This window comes from Panicum virgatum, chromosome 3N (assembly GCF_016808335.1).
Source record: "Panicum virgatum strain AP13 chromosome 3N, P.virgatum_v5, whole genome shotgun sequence".
Taxonomy (NCBI): domain Eukaryota; kingdom Viridiplantae; phylum Streptophyta; class Magnoliopsida; order Poales; family Poaceae; genus Panicum; species Panicum virgatum.
In genome coordinates, this window is record NC_053147.1 from 4590401 (window position 1) to 4610376 (window position 19976).

Here is a 19976-nt window from a genome sequence, read left to right on the forward strand (position 1 = left end):
GGCAGAGCTTCACGTTGAACCTAGGAACACGAGCTCGGGAGGGACCCCGTCGGAGCTCGTGCAGCTAGGGTTGTTCTGAGGTCGGCAGGCCACTCAGAATGACTTCAAACGCCGTCGAGACGCAGGAAGAACAGTAATTAGGGTTTGGAAAAGCTAGGGTTTGAGAAGAACAAAAAGTAGATGTAAATTGATTTGATTCGATTGGGAATACCTCAATCAGCCTTAGCCTTTATATTTATAGGCCGCGGAAGTCGTACCCCTTCTTCAAGTCGGATTACATAAAGATACCATCAATAAAACAATTCCTACTCGGACTAGAACTGGGTAGACCGGTCTGACCGGTCAGATCGGTCGGCCTCTGGGCCTGCCAATTTTGCCCGTCAACATATGCCCCCCTGCTTTTTGTTGAGTTTCACAAGCCAAAAAGCAAGAACTAGCCTGATATACATGTCTACACAGATTACATAGCCCTAAAAAATAAACTAAGGTCGATATCCAATACCGGCCATCTTTGTCTTCATTCACTTTGCCACACGCTGGGGTAGTATTTTTTCAAGTATCTCCCATTGATAGCTCTTGGTAGACACTCACCTTGCACCGTCTCCACCATATATGAATTCCCGTAGATAATCTTGGTAATCTTGTATGGTCCTTCCCAACTTGGCGACCATTTGTCAAACTTATTGCTTTTCATCCCAAGAGGCAAAATTGTCTTCCAAACCAAATATCCAACCTGAAAAGATTTAATTTTTACCTTCTTGTTGTAGGCTCTAGCCACCCGAAACTTGTGTTTCTCAATTTTCTTTAAAGCCTTCAACCGCTTATCAGTCACATCATCAATGTTATCCATCATCAAGTCATGGTAATCAACAGCGAGAGGTCAATTTGTTTTGCTAATTTATAAGCGTCTAGATTTACCTCAACAGGTAAAACAACCTCTTTACCATACACAAGTTCAAAAGAAGTAACCTTAGTAGCACCATGTCGAGATATGCGATGAGCCCATAATGCCTCGGATAACACTTCATGCCACCTCCTATTATTTTCTTCTATCTTCTTCTTGACAAGTTTGATCAAAATCTTTTTACTAGACTCAGCATGTCCATTGGCCTGAGCATAGTATGGAGATGAATTGAGCAATTTAATCTTGTAAGATTCGGCAAAGACACGCACCTCCTTTGATATAAATGAAGAACCTTGATCCGTTATCAAAGTTTGTGGAATGCCGAATCTATGAATAATATGCTCAGTAATAAACTCAATTACCTCCTTGTGTGTCATATTCTTTAAAGGAATTGTTTTGGTCCATTTAGTGAAATAATCCGTAGCAACTAACACGCGATGCCCCTTTGAGGATGGAGGATTAATTTGTCTAATGAAATCCAACCCCCAACCTCGGAACGGCCATGGTTTAATAATAGAATGCATCAACGCAGTAGGGACCAATTGTAAATCATCAAACCGCTGACATTCTTCACATCCTTTATAATATTTGAAGCAATCAGACATCGTGGTAGGCCAATAAAAACAGGCTCTTCTGAGTAACCACTTCATCTTGGGAGCCGATTGATGAGTACCACAAATGCCTTCATGAACTTCACCCATAGCAACTTTAGCCTGATTCGAGTCTAGACACTTGAGAAGTAAATCTTCGGTAGTTCGACGATAAAATTCATCGTCAATTAAAACATATTTGAAATCCAAACGTCGAATATTTCTTTCTGCACCACGACCAGGATCTCTTAAATATGATATAAGAGGAATCCTCCAATCCTGACCTCCGGCCTCGACAATTAAATCATCTTTTGTGGCCGAATTAGGATCATTAGCAACATTACCGGTCAGACCGGTCTGGGCGGTCAGACTGGTCTCACTGACTGGTCGGACCGGTTCGTCCAGAACCAGAAACTCGGCTTTCGTTTGCATCGGCTTGCGAATGTTGAAATATTTTTTCATAACATTATAGCCAGATACTTGCTGAGCCAGAGTATTTGCTTTTTCATTCTCTTCCCTCGGAATATGTTTTATAATAAATTCATGGAAGGAAGAAATAATATCAAGCCATTTATCAAGGTATGCATTTAGAGAACCATTATAGCATTGGCATACCTTGGATATTTGCTGCACCACCAGAAGAGAATCTCCAAAGCCTTCAACATGTTTCATGCCCACGGATTGCAAGAATTCCAAGACAAATAGAAGCGCTTCATATTCAACTTGGTTATTTGTGCATTCTTCTTCCAATCAGTTTGAAAACTCAAAAATGGCACCATTCGGAGAAATAAGAACAACACCAATTCCTTGACCATCATCACAAACTGATCCATCAAAGTACAACTTCCATGGTGTGCAAGTAATATAGCCGACTTCTAGATCATGTTTGTCATTAATCCGATGCTCAACAATAAAATCTGCAACAATTTGGCCTCTCATAGATTTTAGGGGTTCACAAGCCAAATCATATTCAACCAAAACATAATCCCACTTGCCGATTCGACCACTCAAAATCGGATTTTGTAACATATGTTTGATCACGTCGGTTTGACATACCACTATGCAAGTACTAGATAGTAGGTAATGCCTCAATTTGGTACAAGCATAATAGAGAGACAAACATAATTTCTCAATAAAGGTATACCTCGTCTACGCATCAATAAGTTGTCAGCTTAAGTATGTAATAATGTACTCCTTTTCCTCGGTTTTTTTGAGTTAAAACTGCCCCCAATAACTTTGTCTTCAGCAGCCACATAAAGTCTGAAAGGTACTCCTCTCCTAGGCGCCTTAAGCACAGGTGGCGAAGACAAATAAATCTTGATCTTCTCAAACGCTTCTTGCTGTTTTACCTCCCAAGTAAATTCGGTTTCATCTTTTAACCGAAGAATAGGAGTAAAAACATCGATCTTCCTGGACAAGTTGGATATGAACCTTCTCAAGAAATTTACCTTGCCCAAGAACTTCTGCAAGTCTTTTTTGCATGCAGGAGCTTCAAATTTCTTCATGACTTCAATTTTTTTAGGATCAATCTCTATACCTTTCTCATGAATAATGAAGCCAAGAAACTTTCCAGCCGATACACCAAAAGCACATTTGAGTGGATTCATCTTCAAACCATACCGGCGCATCCTCTCAATAGCAAGTCTCAAATCGACTAAATGATTGATCTAAACCAGCCGATTTAATGACAATATCATCAATGTATATTTCCAAGATGACACCAAGCAAATCATGGAAGATTAAATTCATAGCTCTTTGATAAGTTGCACCCGCGTTTTTCAAACCAAAAGTCATAACAACCCACTCAAATAAGCCGACAAATACAGGACATCTAAAGGCCGTTTTAGACGTATCTTCTTTGGCCATAAATATTTGATTGTAACCGGCGTTACCATCAAGAAAACTAATAACACGATATCCGGAAACTTCATTAATCAACATATCGGCTATGGGCATAGAATATTCATCCTTGGGAGTAGCTTTATTAAGATCTCTAAAATCAATGCACACTCTAATTTTTCCCGAATTCTTTTTCTCAACGGGCACAATATTAGAGATCCAATCAGCATAACGATAAGACCGAATAAATCCAGTATCAAGTAAACAATTAATCTCAGCATTAATTCGGTCATACACAACGGTATTGAAACGCCTAGCCGGTTGCTTATAAGGTCTAAAACCGGCTTTAATCGGTAAACGATGTTCAACAAGATCACGACTTTAACCAGGCATTTCTTGATACTCCCAAGCAAAACAATCCACATATTCTTTCAATAAATTAATCAAATCGGCTTTATATTCAGCCGATAAATTTTTGTTTACAAAAGTCAGCCTAGGAAAAGTTCCATCACCAATATCCACTTTTTCTGAAGGATCAACCGACATAAACCCTTGGCCCTATCCAGATCATCAAAATTTTCAATGGCTTCACACATATCGTTCGTACGCGCCCAATATTGATCTAGCCTCTGCTGCAGCCACTCTGATTTGGACCGGTCTGACCGGTCGGGGTGTCCGGTCTGACCGGTCGACTCTGTGCGCCGATCTGAGTTGGACCGGTCTGACCGGTCGGTGCGGGCGGTCTGACTGGTCGCTTCTAGATTTCCTGCTGAACTCATTTGATTCACATTAAATGATTTAGCCGATTATCCATTGGTTTTAGCACAGCAGAAACAAAACCATCCCTAGTGCAACTATTCAAATCATAATCGGACAGATCCAGGCCCGATAAACACTTGACGTTGTCGTGTGCACTAATAGAATCAGAATCGGCCAAAGCAATAAAAGATGAAGAGTCTCCATGGACTACCTCAACCTCATCGCCGATCTACTGAACAAGAAATTGATGCAAGGTAGAGGGAACACACTGATTTGCATGAATCTAATCCCTCCCAAGAATCAAGTTGTAGTTACCTTGCACCTCCGAGACGAAGAAGGCCGTAGCAAGCGTCTTACTCCCAATAGTAAGCTCCATGGAAGCAACTCCTTTGGCGCTAATGGGCTCGCTCCCACCAACTCCATTGACCGTCATGTTCGTCTTGATCAAGTCTTCATCTTGGCCACCGAGCTTCTTGTACAACGAGTAGGGCATAAGATTTACAATGGCCCCACCATTCACTAACATGCGAGTCACCGGCTTCCTGTTAATGTGTCCCCTCATGTAAAGAGCCTTTAGATGATTATCTTTCTCGCTTGGCTTCTGGAACACAGCTACACGGGGTCCAAACTGAAGATGAGCCATATCCTCCTCCGGAACTACAAAGTAATCGGAAGACAAATGCACAACATTGATCTCCAAGTTGGTATGCTCCGGAGACGCTTCATAGTCCACCAATTCCTCTTCTTCTAGTACTAGAGGAACTGCTGGGGCTTCATCAACAGAAGAAACCGAAGCAGGCGCTGCTGATTCGGCTGTTGGCTCTGTACTGGGCTCGACCGGTCTGACCGGTTGGTCAGAGCGATCTGTCCGGTCTTTATCACCGGTCTGACCGATCGGAGGTGGTGGTCCGATCGGTCCTGCTGGCTGATCAGCCATCTTGATCTGCCAAAACTTGACTTGAGGGATCATGGGTCTGTACTTGTTGAAATACTCATCCCTCATCTTCTCCGCCTCCTGTTCCTTCTTCTCCTTATTTCGAAGGCGCTGCAGTTTCCTCTTTTCTGTATGATTTAGGCCTGAAGGGCAGCACCTAGGCTAATGGTAGTTGTCTTCTGTGCTCTTGCTGCTACCGGCTCCATGATCATTGGGCATAACCGGCTTTTGAACAGGAACAAGAACTGATTTCTCAATGTCCATCGGCTCTTTGCCCGTATCCTTTATGGGCACATTGATTTCGTTGATCTGAACAACAGCATTAGCCTTAAGCTTCTCTGCATTAGGGAAAGGCTTCTTCTCCTTGACACGGTACTCGAACCTCGGAACAGGAGCTTTACCCGGCCTCTGGTGAGACCGGTCTGACCGGTCAGTATGGACCGGTCTAACCGGTGTAGCTGGCTGCACTGGACTTGATTGGGGTGGCCCCAATCGGTCATGCACAGGTCCTCTGTGGCTTTCCCCTTGATAATGTGGAGGATAAGGCATTGGGAAACACTGCATCCAGATCCCTTCATGCTCCCACGCCGGATTTGTCGCATTAGCACCCATGGCATGGTAGCATATATCTTCTGGGGAGGATACAATGTAACAACATCACCCCTGCACCTGCTGGATTCCCTCCTCGAGGATACTGGACGATCTTGGCGCAGCGATGATAGTGGTCTCCTTTTTAGTGGCCGATCTGTTTGAACGTCGTTTGCGTACTTGTTCAACAACTGGTTGAAGGTAGGCTTCTGATTAGCAGCTCTTCCCAGCACCTTCACCTCGTTGGTCTTCCAAGTACCCACTTCCGAACACTTTGGCTTGAAAGTCCGGGGACGGTTACCAGACCGATTGGAGGGACCAGTCGGACCGGTCTTGCTGGTCGGAGACACCGGTCTGACCGGTCATACCTGAGTAGCAGACCGATTTTCTAGTGGAGAGCTTCCTTGCCCCCCGAGTCTTGGATTTCTGATGGTGATCTTCAGAGTGTCTTTGTAATCATTAGTTTTCTCCTTGATAACCTCTCTAGCCAGAATCTTGTCATTAGCATTCATCGGCCTTGGATCACCAATGACAATATTTTTTCCATTTGCTCCTGCGGCTTGATCTGGCCGAATGAGTACCTTTGGATTGTTCAATTCCAGTGTATGAACAGGGAAAGGAGCTTTGTCAATTTGCATCTCAGAAAGTACCAATCGTCTTTCATTAATGGCCGAATGTACCTGTCGACGGAAAACATTACAATCATTAGTCGCATGAGATGTAGAGTTATGCCACTTACAATATGCATGTCGTTTAAGCTCCTCGGGCGACGGTATAGCATGTGATAGTCGGATGTTACCATTTTTAACCAATTCATCAAAAATCCTATCACACTTAGAGACATCGAAGGTAAATTTCAGCTCCTCCTGCCGATTCTTTTGAATCGGCTTGAGAGATGGAATTGAACCGGGTTTGGCCTTTTATGGCCAAACAAATTCAGCGGCATACACTTTCTTGTTTTCATCATCCGAACTATCGGAATCATGATCAAGAACATGAGTATTGGACCGATGAGGCTTAAAGGTATCCTTGGCATTTTTACGCTTAAACTCCAAACCAATGACTTTAATTTGCAAGTAATTCACTGTATGATATTCAAAACCCTCAAATTTTTCTTTCAAATAAGAATGCAATTCATTAAATGCCAAATCCGCCAAATATTTTTCAGAAATTGTCAAACTAAAACACCAATTTTTAATTTCTTTAAATCTCTTAAAATAATCAGAAGCAGGCTCATCACGGCCTTGATTAATCGATGTCAAATCCAACAATTTCGCTTCGGTTTCCCCACTAAAGAAGTGATCATGAAACTTATGCTCCAATTGATTCCAATTGCAAATAGAATTTGGAGCAAGCGAGAAAAACCTAGAGAAAGTCGTTCCATTCAAAGATAAAGAAAACAAACGCACGCGCAAAGCATCATTAAAACCGACTTCTCCCAATTGTAAGATATATTGACTCACATGTTCCCAAGTTGTACGAGAATCATCAGCATTAAATTTAGTGAACTCGGGAACACGCCAACCAGCGGGATACAAAATAAAATCAAACTCAGGAGGATAAGGCTTTTGAAACAAACGTGTACTACCCATATCAACCCCACGTTTACTCTTAATTGCATTAGCCAGATCTTCTTTGAACTTAAGAAGATCGGCCTGATAGTGCTGGCTGGTATAAAACTCATAAAATTGACGATGTGCATTAGAATTTCCATATGTCATCATCTGTGTAGAAGTTGGGATCGGTCCTTTGTTAGGCCCAGATCCTCGTGATCCACCCGCTACAGCAGTAGTGCGAGGTGGTGTATATATCGACAACTCATTGGTTTGGCCAGGGCCAGCCGAACTTGGAATTGTCTCGAGGGGCGTCGATGATGCCACCGTTCCTAAGTAACCAGTTTGACCGGTTGCGTAACCGGTCTGACCAGTCGGACCGGTCTGACCAGTCGGTGAGACCAGTCCGGCTGGTGTTGTGTACATGGACGACAGTGGCGGGGTTTGCCCTAGAAACGAGTTCGACGGCATACCATAGAATTGTTCAGACATGAACTCAGGAGTAGTCAAAATCAGATCTGATGAGTTAGGATCTATCATAGGTTTCTTACCTTTAAGTGCATCAATATCACTACTCATCTTAGATAAAGCATCACCCGCAGCAGTTTGTGCAGTAATGATTTTCTGATCCATCATGTGTGACATTCTATCAAACATATCAGAGAGAGAGAGGCTTACATTGGGGATCTCTACAATCTTATCCTTGTTAAGCTTGAGAGATGGCAGTACGAACACCTCCACCCTCTTGACCAGGCCACCACGATCCTTCTTGAAGCCCTTCAGGAATTGAGCCTTGACGTGCTCCTCAACAAGAAGGTAGGCCTTGCGCTCCTCTTCGGTGAGTTCCTCCATTGAGGCGGTGATGATGTTGTCCATGCTGATATCTGAAGAACTCATATTCTTTTAGGACTAGATTAGATCGGTTTTAAAACCAGATTAATCTGTTCCCCAGCGGAGTCGCCAAAAAGTATGTTGACACAGAATCACACCAACACACTCAAATGCGCTAGAACGCGCAAGAGATCGTCAAAACGATCAGAACTAGCAAAATCCTGGGCGAACCGGTCTGACTGGTTACACCGACTGGTCTGACCGGTCAGGGCAGAGCTTCACGTCGAACCTAGGAACACGAGCTCGGGAGGGACCCCGTCGGAGCTCGCGCAGCTAGGGTTGTTCTGAGGTCGGCAGGCCACTCAGAACGCCTTCAAATACCATCGAGACGCAGAAAGAACAGCAATTAGGGTTTGGAAAAGCTAGAGTTTGAGAAGAACAAAAAGTAGATGTAAATTGATTTGATTCCATTGGGAATACCTCAATCGGCCTTACCCTTTATATTTATAGGCCGGGGAAGTCGTACCCCTTCTCCAAGTCGGATTACATAAAGATTCTATCAGTAAAACAATTCCTACTTGGACTAGAACTAGGCAGACCGGTCTGACCGGTCGGCCTCTGGGCCTGCAAATTTTGCCCGTCGACAATGTTATTTCTACATCATCCATTCGCTTTTATTGACTCTTCAGAATTGAGGACCAATGGTGGTCACCCTTGGATGATGAGTGATTGACAACATCATGTGGATTTAATGTGTCTCTTGGCTCGTGATGTGCAGGTGTTGGATTCGGCATGACGGTCGACGGCGAGAGGTGAAGGTCAGGCGAAAGATTCGTGCCGAAGGACCGTGGTGAAGGATGGACACGAGTAGGCTCGGTGGAGCGAAAGGTTCATGCCGTGGGACCAAGACGGTGAAGGGTGGATGCGAGTAGGCCTGGATCGAGGGACCCGAGGAGGCCGGGTGGAGTCATGTGCTTGCATGCCTAGTTGCTACCTAGCTTGTGCTTGGAATTCATGTTCTTTTCATTTGGGTCAAAGACCTTTTGTCATTGTGAATGTTTGGCCCATGATGCATCCCTTGGGGAAGCATGGCTTCTTTGTGGCGCAAAGGCACTTCATGTACCATGGTAAAATGTGCAAAACTGAAAATGACATTTTATATGCAAAATTACCATGTGTTTTATGCTTCATGTCCTATATGCTTGGGTGCTTATGTTGTTACATGTTGTCTACCAAGAGAAGTCTCTTTTTAGAAGTAGACACATGGTCTCAACAAGCTTTGACATGACTTGTGATGCATATGTGGGTGTTTGCAATGATCTCTTGTCAAGAATGTATCTTCCTTGTATGAGCATTGTTAGGCCTAGTTTGTTCTTGCTTGAGTAAATCATGGCTAGCTGCTTGCTCATGTGGTGATACTTTTGTATGATGCTAAAACTTGACATATGCTTCATCTCATGCTTATAATTTAATCTCCTCTTGATGGCAATGCAATTGCTTTTATGATCTACCCGCTTGTGCACTAGCTCACTTGTAGCCTTTGTAAGTGCTTTGTGATATATTTGAGAAGCTTGGTAGATTGTACACTCCATGACAAGCATTTTTTACCCTCTTGTGTCTCTAGTTATGCTCATCATCCGAGGGGGAGTTCTACATTTAAGGGGAGTCTTGCATGTGAGGAGGAGTTGTGCATTTAAGGGGAAGCTCCTTTGTTTGCTAGAGTTGTGCTTTGGTGCTTTGCTCTTTTGCCGATGGTGTCGAGCCCTTTTGCCTCCCCTCGAGGAGTCGGTAGTTTGTGAGCCGTATTTCTCGATTGTGTCGAGCCATTGCCCATGTCTTTGGGGACCGAGACTTCCAAGTCGATTTGGCATTTGAGATGCCTCTCATGCAAGTGACTTTGATATTGGCTTTTAGGCGGCATTTGTTCACTTGAATATGATTTTTGCTTGTCTTTCGATCCCTTGATGAGATTTTCAGCTTTTGACTCTCAAACCATTTCATGTGTTTTAATGTTGTCAACACACTCATCAAGGGGGAGATTAAGGAAATCAAGTTGATATGAGCCTTGATTTGATAGCGATTAGCGTTTGACAATTGATGAAATGGCTTTGATAGTATTTTGGGAGTTCTAAGCTTTATGAGATTTTGTATATCTCTTTTGCTCTTGTGTGAGATTGTGAGCTTTGTGAGATTTTGTACGTCTCTTTGCTCTCTTGCTGGTCGTGTTGAGCTTTTACCTCTTCTTGAGGAGCCAGTTTTTGGATCGAGTTATCGATTTACACGTGATCGGTGTTCAGCCCTTTCTGCCTTTTCTCTAGGGATCATGTGTTTTGTTTCAGTGTGTCGAGCTTTTGTCTATGCTTTCGGAACTAAGATTTTTCATTTCGAGAGATCTTGTGTTTGCCTTTTCACATGGCTTTTGGATCTCTTGGATGAGCTTCTTTTACTTTTTCTTGTTTTAATCTTGTTCAATATGAAGAATTTGTGTAGGGTGTTGTCAATGCACTCATCATGGGGGAGATTGAGGACCAATGGTGGTCACCCTTGGATGATGAGTGGTTGACAACATCGTGTGGATTTGATGTGTCTCTTGGCTCATGATGTGCAAGTGTAGGAGTCGGTATAACGGTCGACGGTGAGAGCTAAAGGTCAGGCGAAAGATTCATGCTGAAGGACCGTGGTGAAGGATGGACACGAGTAGGCTCGGTGGAGCGAAAGGTTCATGCCGAGGGACCAAGACGGTGAAGGGTGGATGTGAGTAGGCCTGGATCGAGGGACCCGAGGAGGACGAGCGGAGTCATGTGTGGTCCACATGGTGCACGGAAGAGCAAGAGTACATGATGATGAAGACGGTGTCGGACAAGTCAAGGCTTGGCGGGAGGTCGGACACGCGTCGACATCAGTGGTTTGACCGGTTTGGCCTCAAAACCGGAGAGTTAGACACGTTGTGCGGCGGTGTGCGAGAGGGCCTCAAAACTGGGGGAGACTGGTTTGACCGGTTTGGGCCTCAAAACCGGGGGCGGACTTGACGCGGTCAAGGTCTGGGCGAAGGACACGTGGTGCCATCGTGAAGGTGGCGTGTCCGTCCGATGCTCCTACAGAAAGATGGACGATTTTGCCCCTGCATGAGCGTGTAATGTAATTAATATTGTAGGGGTTTTTTAGTCATTCTAGTGGAGGATTTAGAGGATAAATAGAAGGTATGGTCAGCCATCCTTCTTGGGGCTCGCCAAAACGGATCACGGTGCCCCCTCCTCCTTCTCTTGTGTTGACACTAATTTGCGCCAACACACTCGAAAACGCTAGAACGCGCGGATCGTTAACACGGTCTTCACCAACGGGCTCCCTGTGCACAGACCGATCAGACCGGTTGTAGCGACCGGTCAGACCGGTACTCCAGGGAGATCTGCGAAAACCTAAAACCTCGAGCTCGGGAGGGACCCCGTCGGAGCTCGTGGATCTAGGGTTGCTCTGAGGTCAGCAAGCCACTCAGAACATCCTCGAATGCCGTAGAGACGAGCTAAGAACAGTAGATGAGATTGGAAAAGTTAGGGTTTGGAGGTAAAAAGTAAAGGATAAATGTGTGAATCGATTGGGATTACCCTCAATCAGCCGTGGCCCTTCATATATATAGGGTGGGGATGTCTGTACCCGTTAGAAGTCGGAACCCTATCAAATCCCGTGTCAAAATACAACTCCTAACTCGGATTGGGCTTTTCGGACCGGTCCGACCAGTCAGACTGGGGTGCAGGTTTTCTGGGAGGCATAACTCCCTTATTCGGACTCCAAATTGGACGTTCTATATATGCATTTCGATCATCTCGATGTGATCTACGCAATGGTGTAGTCCATTTGGCAATTTGACAAACTTATCTAGACCAGTATGACCGGTTTAGAAGAGAGGTCTGACCGGTCTGTCCAAATTGTCCAGAAAACCTAAATCGTGCCAATTTGGGGTGTCAACATATGCCCCCATGTTTCTTGGTAAAGCTTGCGTGCCAAGAAACATTTCTCAAAGCCCAAAAATGCACTTGCACAATGAGAAGCACCTACGCACCAATCACCTCTTGCTTTCAATGACGATAGTGTGTATGACCATGTCATCTGGTGCAAGTAGGATAAGCCTGAGTATAAGTTATCTCAGCTGTGAATCATGTTCTTCAAAAGAACTACTTCGGTCTATTTAGTAGAATAATCTATAGCAATTAACACGAAGCAATGCCTCTTTGAAGATGGAGGATTAATTTAATCAATGAAATCCAAATCCTCAACCTCGAAACGACCATGATTTGATAATAGGATGTATCAACACAGTGGGCAAAGCGCTGACATTCTTCACACCCATTATACTGATTGAAAGAATCAGGCATCATGGCAAGCTCGTACAAATCGGCTCTTTTAAACAACTACTTCATATTTGGAGCCGATTGATGTATACCACAAACATCTTCATGAACGTTCCTCATGGCAACTTTGGCCTGATCGGAGCTCAAACATTAAAGAAATAAATATTCGGCTATTCAACGATAGAGCTTATCGTTGACTAAAATATTTTTAAGTGTTATCCGCCAAATATCCTTTTCTGCACCGCGACCAAGATCTTTAGATAGGAGATTACAGGAACCCTTCAGTCTCGATCTTCGGCTTTAGTGATGAATCACCTTTCATAGCCGAATTGATGTCTCCAGCAGTCTAGACGGTCAGACCGGTCTCATGACCGGTCAGACCGGTCTAGGCGGTCAGACAGGTTGCATCGACCGGTCGGACCGGTTCGTCCAGATCCTGCAACCTGGATTTTGCTTGCATCGGCTTTCGAATATGAAAATATTTCTTCATAATTTATTAGCCAGATGCTTGCTTAGCCATAGCAATAGCCTGTCCATTCTCTTCTCTTGGTATATATCTTATAACAAATTCATTGAAGGAAGAAATAATATCAAGGTACTTGTCAAGATATGCATTTAAATATCCATTATATCATTAGTATACCTCGAATACTTATTGCACCATCAGAAGTGAATCACCAAAGGCTTCAACACGTTTCACGCCCGTAGATTGCAAAAAATCCAAGCCAAATAAGAGGGCTTCATACTCAACTTGATTATTTATACAATCCTCCTTTGATCGGTTTGAGAACTCAGAATACCACCACTTGGAGAAATCAAGACAACACCAATTCTTTGACCATCATCACAAACCGATCTATTGAAATATAATTCCGTGGTGTGCAAGTAACATAGCCGATTTCCAAAGCATGCTGATCACTAATCCGATGCTCAACAATGAAATCCGCTATGATTTGGCCTCTCATAGATTCCAAGGATTCACAAGCCAAATCATATTCAACTAAAGCATAAGCCCACTCACCGATTCTATCACTTAAAATCGGCTTTTGTAACATGCGCTTGAGCACATCGGTTTGACATACTACTATGCAAGTACTAGATAGTAGATAATGCTTCAATTTGGTACAAGCATAATAGAGAGACAAACATAACTTCTCAGTAAGAGTATACCTTGTCTCCGCATTAATAAGTCGTCGGCTTATATAAGTGATGACATACTCCTTGTCTTCGGTTTCTTGAGTCAAAACAGCCACAATGATCTTGTCTTCAGCAGCCACATAAAGCCTGAAAGGAACCCCTCTCCTAAGCGCCTTGAGCACAGGTGGTGAAGACAAATAAATCTTGATATTTTCAAAGACCTCTTGTTATTCTGCCCCCCAAGTAAATTCGGTTTCATTCTTTAACCGAAGAATAGAAGTAAGAGAATCAATATGCCTTATTACAAATAGTTTGCCAATTTTCTAGCTCGAATTGAAAAACTTATAATTTGGCTTTTATCCGCTGATGTTGCAATTTTCAACTAGATCAAGACCTCAAATACATGATCAAAGTCTTGAGAGCCCCTTGCAAACTGATCTGTTGCATAGAAACTTCATGAGGTAAATTATCATTTGCCAATATTTTACCCCCCCCCCCGAGCACTTAAATATCGTCGAGCTCCATATTGCTGCTCTTTTGGTGTAGCCTCATGATCCACTAGCTCCTCATTGCCTTGTCCGAGAATGTTAGCGGTGTTTCTCCATCGCAAGAAACCGAAACAGGCATTGCTGATTTGGCTTTCTGTTCTGCTGCAACCTCAACCAGTCTGACCGGTTGCTCTGGGCGGTCAGACCGGTCGCTTGTACCAGTCAGACCGGTCTCCTGAAGCGGTTCGACCGATCGTGCTGGCTGGTCAACTGCTTTGACCCTCCATACCTTGCCTTGAGGGACCATTGGTCTGTAGTGGTTGGATTGTTTATCCCTTAGTCTCTTGAACTCTTTTTCCTTCTTCTCCTGAGCACGTAGACGCTGCAGCTTCCTTCTTTGAGTACGAGTCAACCCTGAAGGACACCATCTTGGTTGAAAGTACTTTGATGTCAAGTTACTGCTTCTAGCCTCATGATCATTAGCCATGATCGGCCTTTGGATAGAAGGATTGACCGATTTACCAAAAACCATCGGTCTTGTACCCGCATCATTGACAACCACTTTGATATTGCCGATTTGTACAACATCATCGGCTTTAGCTTTCTCTGGATCAATAGTGGGTTGTACCTCTTCTTTCTTCTCCTTGACACGGTAAACCTGTCTTGGAGAATGAGTTTTGTCCGGTCTCTGATGAGACCGGTCTGACCGGTAAGTGGCGACCGGTCTGACCGGTGCAGGCTGCCGCCTCTGACCAGATTGGAGGGGTCCCAATCGGTCGTGCACTGGTCGTGAAACCTTGCTGAACACAAGCCTTCTGTGATCCTCCTCCCTGTGGTGAGATGGTGGGTATAGCATCGGATAACAATACATCCAAATTCCTTCATGCCCCCATGTAGGACAAGAAAAACCCGATGCCATTGACGCCCATGACGTAGTAGTATACACTTTCTGAGGAGGCAACACTATAGTGCTATCACCCCTACACTTGCTGGATTCTCTCCTAGGAGAAGAATGCTTGCCTTGATGCGGAGGTGAACTTGGTTGTTTTTCTAGTGGCCGATATTTTGGAACGTTCTTTGTGTACTTGTTCAGTAGCTGAGCAAAGGTGAGCTTCTGCTTTGTAAAACTCTCATGCACCTTTGACTCATTAACCTTCCTAGTACCTTCTTCTGGGTGCTTAGACTTAAAAGTTCTGGGTCGGCTTTTTGCCTGACCGATTGAGGCAACCGGTCTGATCGGTCGTGTCTGAGCAGCAGGCCGACTCGTGTCTTGTGAGAAACTCTCTTGCCCTCTGGGCCTTGAAGTTTTGACAGTGATCTTCAGTGACTGTTCTCCATCAGGGGTCTTCTCCATCGTTACTTCCCTAGCCCAAATCTTGTCATTGACATTTTTCGACCTTGGCTCACCAATGATAACATTTTTTCCTTTTGCTCCTTCGGCTTGTTCCGGCCGAATGAGTACCTTGGCTTTATCCAAATCAATTGTATGGACAGGGAATGACGTCTTGTCATCTTTTACCTCATGCATTGCCAATCGTCCTTCATTAACGGCCGATTGGATTTTTCGACGAAAGATATTGCAATCATTAGTTGCATGAGAAAAAGTATTCTGCCACTTGCAATATGTATGCTGCTTTAGCTCCTCAAGTGGCGGTATGACATGTGACAATTTGATGTTTCCGCTTCTAAGCAATTCATCAAATATGCGATCACACTTAGAAACATCAAATGTGAAACGAACTTGTTCTTGCCGATTCTTCGGAATCGGCTTAAGCGATGAACAAGAACATGGCTTAGCTTCTGATAGCCATATGAATTGAGCAAATTCTTTTTTTCGTCGTCCGAATCAGATTTACAATCAACATGTATGGACCGATGAGTATTATGGGCATCTTTTGCGTTCTGGAGTCTAAATTCTAAACCCAAGACTTTCATGTGCAAATAATTAACAGTGTGGTTCTCAAAGCCGTCGAGTTCTTTTTTCAAATAAGAACGCAAACCATCAAAAGCCAAATCAGCCAATTCCTTTTCAGAAACTGTTAAATTTAAACATAAGTTTTTGATATCTTTAAACCTTTGGAAGTAATCCGAAGCAGGCTCATCTTGGCCTTGCCTAACCGATGCCAAATCCGACAGTTTAGCTTCATATTGCCCATTATAAAAACAATCATGAAACTTACGTTCTAACTGATTCCAAGATTGAATAGAATTCGAGACCAATGAAGAAAACCAAGAAAAAGTGTTCCAGTCAAAGATAATAAAAATAAGCGAATGCGCAAAACCTCATGAAAACCAGCTTTTCCCATTTGTAAGATATATTGGTCAATGTGTTCCCAAGGTGCTTTATTATCATCACCACTAAATTTCACAAAATCAGGAACACACCAACTAGTAGGAAAATAATCTAAATCAAATTCAGGAGGATATGTCTTTTAGTATAATGTAGAATTACCTATATCCACACTGAATTTAGTTTTCATCGCAATAGCCGGATCCTCTTTTAACCTAGCGGGATCGGCTTTGCATCTACCACTCATGGATGCTTGTGCTACAGAAGTAAGACGATGTTCTATAGAATTATCTTGTACCATCGTCTGAACCGAACTTATTGGTGCATGCCCCACAGAATTTTCATTTACATTAATAAAAATCGGTTCATGTGGAGAACCAGATTCTAGTGAAGGAGAAGGCTGCACAAAATTTGTCATCTCATTGGTTCGGCTAAGGATTGCCGAGCAAAGAGTAGACATGTTCGGTGTAGATGTTACTGGGCTGACCGCTAATGCACCGGTCTGACCGGTCTGTTGGACCAGTCTGACCGGTCCAGCCATGTTTGGCTGTGATGCTCGCGGTGGTAGTGTTTGCCCTTTATAGTAGTTCATTGGCATGGCATACGATGCTTCTTGGACAGATGCTGGCGTAGCCGACGAACTAACGATTTGGAAAGCACAATTATCATCTACAGATTTGCCTTTTTTTGATGATGTCTAATTGATCTTTTAAATCATTCATGGGCTTATATATATCAGCAATCTTCTGATTCATAATAGATGATAATTGGCTAAACAAGTCGGAAGACAAAGTGCTTACATTGCTTATTACCTCAACTTGCTTATTCTTGAGCGTGAAGGAGGACATCACGAAGTCTTGAACCCTCGTGACCTGGCCTTGCTGATTTTTCTTAAATCCCTTCAAGAATTGTGCTTTGAAGTGCTCCCTGACCACCAAGTACTCTTGGCGCTCCTCCTCACTGAGTTTCTCGATAGATGTGGAGATGTTGCATTCGTCGAGGTCGATGATGACGCCCATCTTCTCTGAGAACTAGATTAGATCGGTTTAAAAACCAGATTAATCTGTCCCCAGCGAAGTCGCCAAAATGTGTGTTGACACTAATTTGCGCCAACACACTCGAAAACGCTAGAACGCGCGGACCGTCGACACGATCTTCACCAACGGGCTCCCTGCGCACAGACCGGTTGTAGCGACCGGTCAGACCGGTACTCCAGGGAGATCCGCGAAAACCTAAAACCTCGAGCTCGGGAGGGACCCCGTCGGAGGTCGTGGATCTAGGGTTGCTCTGAGGTCGGCATGCCACTCATAACATCTTCGAACGCCGTAGAGACGAGCGAAGAACAGTAGATGAGACTGGAAAAGTTATGGTTTGGAGGTAAAAAGGAAATGATAAATGTGTAAATCGATTGGGATTATCCTCAATCGGGCGTGACCCTTCACATATATAGGGTGGGGAGGTCTGTACCTGTTAGAAGTCGGAACCCTATCAAATTCCGTGTCAAAATACAACTCCTAACTCGGATTGGACGTTTCGGACCGGTCTCTAGACCGGTCTGACCGCTCTGGACCGGTCAGACCGGGGTGCAGGTTTTCTGGGAGGCATAACTCTCTTATCCGGACTCCAAATTGGACGTTCTATATATGCATTTCGATCGTCTCGACGAGATCTACGCAATGGTGTAGTCCATTTGGCAATTTGATAAACTTATCTAGACCGGTCTGACCGGTTTAGAAGAGAGGTCTGACCAGTCTATCCAGATTGTCCAGAAAACCTGAATCCTGCCAATTTTTTGTGTCAGCATCTTGTTTCTCTCTCTCTTTTTTCTCTTCTCCTCTTCAATTAGAGTTAGAGATTGAGATGAATTTGTGAGAGATTCGGATCCGGGAAAGGAGGCCCTTCTCTCCTTATGACCTACGGACGTTTATTGTGAACCAATTTCTTGCTTTGTGCGGTCTCCTTTTGTTTCCCTGTGAATCTCGGGTGGCTCTTTTGTGCGTTGTTCCTCCCTTTCTTGCGCAGGATTCCTTGGTGGAGGGAAGCTCTAGAGCAGAGCAGTTCAGCGCAGGCAGCAGTAGGCACCAGCTCCCGCACGGTGCAGCAGAGCCTGCAGCGCGTGCGGCCGCAGAGCGGCGCTGCAAGGGGGCGGCCCTGCCTCGGCGCGCAGGAACCCTGCAGCAGGGACTCGCGTGGGAGGGGGCGCCCAGGCAGCTAGCGGGTGCAGGCCTGAAGGAGCTGTGCTGCGGGGGTGCAACACTGATTCAGCCAGCAACCAGCGCAGGAGCAAGGGAAGGCCAAGCAGTGCAGCGCTAGCTGCAACGGAGGCGCAGTGCAGGATGATTTGGGTATTCAGGTGATTCGGAGCAGCAGCAAGTTCAGTTCTTTTGTGATTTGCCTTGGCATTCGTGTGTGCTTTGATAATTTTGCAGGCAATTGGAATCGTGTGCATGCTCAGGAAAATTCATGGTAGAACTCCGGTGGTCTGCGGTGAGCTTCATCGACACCCATAAGGTGTTCGACAGAAAGCTTTACTGAGTTTATTTTTTTTCGGTTGTTTTTGCTAGAATTGTTTTAGGCCTTTACCTGCTTAGCTAAGATGACTCTTTTACAGTGATTAGTTCTAATCTTTTCGGTGAAACTCTTAATTAGCTTTTTGTTAACCTTTACTTCCGCTTATTTTGTCCCGTGCTAATCTTTGTCAAATCACCACCTGCTTAGTTAAGTGAAGTTTTTGTTGGCTTTTGCTTTGTGTCAAGCTTTCGGCTTTGCTTAATCTCGGCTTCCGCTTTGTGTTGCGCTTTGCTCGAGTGTTTCGCCTTTCACTAGCTTCCGCTTTGCGTCGAGCTTTTCCTAACCGTTCCTAAGGTGAACTCGTCACTTGTTGGCGTGCATCACTTTGGCGGTTAGAAAAGAGGTGTGTCGGGTTGAATTCGGGACATAGGCCTTGTTCTCTTGGAGAATTTAAAAAGGCTCACATTCAACCCCCCCTCTGGTCGCCTGTCCTTCAAGAATCCATGTTTTCTTACCAAACTATCAACATCAATGAGGTTATTAAAATCATCAATGTCAGAGACACATATAGCAGGCATTTCAGTATGTTCTTGTTCAGTTAAAAAAAGTATGTTCTTGTTCTTGGATGGATTTTCTCATCAATGATATAGAGTACAAAATAATGATCATTAATATGCACACATATAAGTTAAGATAGCATTAAGTTAGCTCTTGTTTTAAAGATTTAGAGTTCACATTCTTCTTTCCAGAGACAAAGCGCAAATAACGCACTACGGAGATTGAAAATATATATTGAGATGTGTGAACGCAGAAGTTTTAGCCCACACATGCATGCAACTGCTGGGATGCAACCTCTGAGATAGATACAACTTTAGAGCAAAGTTGATTTGCCCTTTGGAATCAAGACACGTGCGTGCCTTTGTGCCTTCGAGAAGCCAGATCGATGATGTGGAGCATCGGTGCCTCATAGCAAGATTTTTGTTGATGGAATTAGCTAGCCTTGCGGCCATATATAACTAGTAATAAGTATGTAAAAAACAAACAGATTCATTCTAGTAATGAGTTGTTCTGGCTGCTGCTTCTGCGTATTTTAAGGATGTTAATCAAATTGATGTTGCCATTAGAGGCGGCAAACATTACAAAATTACTTGGTGAAATTTTAGTTTGAATTTCAAAATTTATGAGATAGAAGTCAATTATTGACCA

General features: G+C 44.0%; 1 long non-coding RNA gene across 1 annotated transcript; it reads left to right on the forward strand.

Annotated features, from left to right (window-relative positions):
• The first annotated feature begins 18085 nt into the window (after positions 1–18085).
• LOC120663792 lies at positions 18086–19976 on the forward strand. Its single transcript, XR_005670623.1, has 2 exons — positions 18086–18770; positions 19520–19976. It is a non-coding gene; the product is annotated as an uncharacterized LOC120663792 (long non-coding RNA).